Genomic DNA, 2,765 nt, shown 5'->3' with positions numbered 1-2,765 from the left:
TGAAGGGCATCCAAGTCAATTCCACCTTTTTTATTTGCCTATAAATAGAAACGCGAATTCAGTTTTACAATCACCCAAACTTATAGCAGACGAAGATTCGAACGTTGGAACAAGGCAAAATCAGAAGCAACTTTGTTTCACTTATGCATATATTCAGTTTTATAAAGTGGTAATCGCTTCGCATTGGAGTGTTACCACAATTGTGTAATTGAGTCTGTGATAGAGTCTGTAGTCGAGTTTGGAGCACTTTGGAAGGAAGTTAATCCTGCCGCCATTTTCTTTTCCGTATTGCAATTTACTCAGCCCTCCGATTGGAGCAGATTTTTATTACTCGCTTTACTTTATTTATTTCCTCGCACTCGCTTTAATTTATTTATTTCCTCGCACTCGCTTTACTTTTATTTATTTCCTCGCACTCGCTTTAAATTATTTACTTTCCGCACTCACACTACTTTCATTTATTTTCCGCACTCGCACTACTTTTATTTATTTTAATGCACTTTTACTTTACCATGTCTAGCTAAATTTATAAGGCTAGAATGTAAGGATCGTAATTAAACCAGTAATCCGTACAAATGTTTGTAGAAACACTTAATGGCTATTTTAACTTTCAAATTAAGTTTTCCCGCACTTCAATTCCGTTGGGTAAGATCGAAAGCCGTCCAACGTCTTTTTAAACTTAATTGTTTTTAACTATTTCAAAAACAGCGAAAGCGCTTTGTCTAGTTCATTAGGAGATTTTAACATTAAGAAGAAAAGAGTTTTTAAAACTATTTTCGGACGCGTTTATAAGTTTAGAGTCTGGTTCGTAAGAACCTCTTTTGGTTAAGAAATCCAGGTTATAATACTTTTCAACTTAGTCAAGATACTATATTTCTTAAAAATAGGTTTACTACTCTAACGCAATACGCGCCTTTTTATAAGTGACAATAAGAGGGTTTGATTAGGGAGTACAACTCGGTTCTGAATACGCGAAAGCGACAGTTCCTGTTAAATTAGTTCTTTTCAAAGTAGGAAACACTGCCCATAAGTAGTTCTATTAGCAAGTACTTGGATTATCAATTGATTACGTGAATTACATTCGACCCTGTCTTTATTAATTATATTTTATTTTAAAACTTTACTTTTCAATTGCACACTACAAAAACACCTATTTTAATTACCTTTGATAAACACCATAACAACAGATAACGATAGATTGACACTTGGTCTATGTGGTTCGATAATCTTTTATATTACTCTGACGCGTTCGTACACTTGCGAAAAGCAACAAGAAGCACGCATCAAGTTTTTGGCGCCGTTGTCGGGGACCAATTTCATCAAATTTCATTTTCCTGTTGTTATATCGTTTAGACTTAGGTTATTTCCCGTCGGTCGATGCGAAGAACTCGCAGCACCGGAAGTTTAAGCTTAGTATACCCTCTGGCGGAACCTGAACGTTACGCTCGCGCACGTTTATTCTTTCATAGAATTAAGAGAGCTATGGCCGAAGATCAAAACCAAAGACCTCTTAAAGATTTCGCTCAACCATCTAACGAAGAACCCAGTTCTAGTATAGTAAACCCAACTATACCAGCTACTAATTTTGAACTTAAACCATCCCTATTGCAACTAGTGTAACAGAGACAATTCGCGGGTCTCGCTACCGAGAACCCTAACCAACATTTAAAAATATTTCTTCAATTAGCAGATACTTTTAAAACCAATGGAGCTTCTCCTGAGGCAATACGTTTAAGATTATTTCCTTTTTCCCTCAGAGATAAACCTCTATCATGGTTTGATTCCCTTCCACCCAATTCCATTACGACTTGGGATAACCTTAGAAGAGTTTTTCTTGCTAGATATTTTCCCCCGAGTAAGACCGCCGTTCTTCGAAACCATATAACTAGATTTACCCAAAACCATGAAGAATCGCTGTTCGAAGCTTGGGAGAGATATAAAGAGTTGTTACGAGCATGCCCACATCATGGTTTAGAAAATTGGTTAATCATTCAAACCTTCTATAATGGACTTCATTATAACACAAAGATGACCATCGACGCTACCGCAGGCGGTGCTTTGATGAACAAAACTTACCCTGAAGCTAGTGCCCTCATTGAAGATATGGCTCAAAACCATCAATCATGGGGAGTCGAACGAGCGACAGTGGAGAAGAAGGAAGCCCAAGGAGGAGTGCATGAACTAAGCTCTATAGACATGATGCAAGCTAAAATGGATGCATTAGCCCTTAAGGTCGAGAATACGTGCATAAACCCGAATACTGTAGCCGCAGTTTCGTCGGATTGTGAGATATGTGGAACCCAAGGACACCAATCCGCAGAATGCAGTCTATTAAACGAAACCCACTCCGAGCAAGTGAACTACACCCAAGGGAACCCATATTCGAATACCTATAACCCTGGATGTAGGAATCACCCTAACTTCTCCTATAAAAACAATAACCCTATTCAAAATAATGCACCTCCGAGACCTAGTTATCAAGCCCCAAGATCAAATCAACCTATGCAACCTGTACCACCAAAGTCGAGCCTTGAGAAAATTATGGAAAATTTTATCACCGCTCAAACCCAACAAAACAAGGAGTTCATGAATCAAAACATTCATGTTAACGAATTGATTACTCAGTTAGGAACCAAGGTTGACCAAATAGTTACTCATACCAAGATGCTTGAAACCCAGATCTCTCAGGTAGCTTTAAACCAAGCCCCTCAGACTACACCTGGAGGACAATTCCCTGGACAACCTCAACAAAATCCGAGAGGACA

At 38.3% G+C, this 2,765-nt stretch overlaps 1 non-coding gene across 1 annotated transcript; it reads right to left on the bottom strand.

Annotated features, from left to right (window-relative positions):
• Positions 1 to 1,866: 1,866 nt before the first annotated feature.
• Positions 1,867 to 1,973, bottom strand: LOC127088557 (small nucleolar RNA R71). The gene has a single exon (XR_007790388.1). It is a non-coding gene; the product is annotated as a small nucleolar RNA R71 (small nucleolar RNA).
• Between the last annotated feature and the right edge of the window lie 792 nt (positions 1,974 to 2,765).

The sequence above is a fragment of the Lathyrus oleraceus genome, chromosome 5 (genome assembly GCF_024323335.1).
Source record: "Lathyrus oleraceus cultivar Zhongwan6 chromosome 5, CAAS_Psat_ZW6_1.0, whole genome shotgun sequence".
Taxonomy (NCBI): Eukaryota; Viridiplantae; Streptophyta; class Magnoliopsida; order Fabales; family Fabaceae; genus Lathyrus; species Lathyrus oleraceus.
The sequence above is the reverse complement of the archived record's forward strand: the minus strand, read 5'-3'. Positions and strand labels throughout refer to the sequence as shown.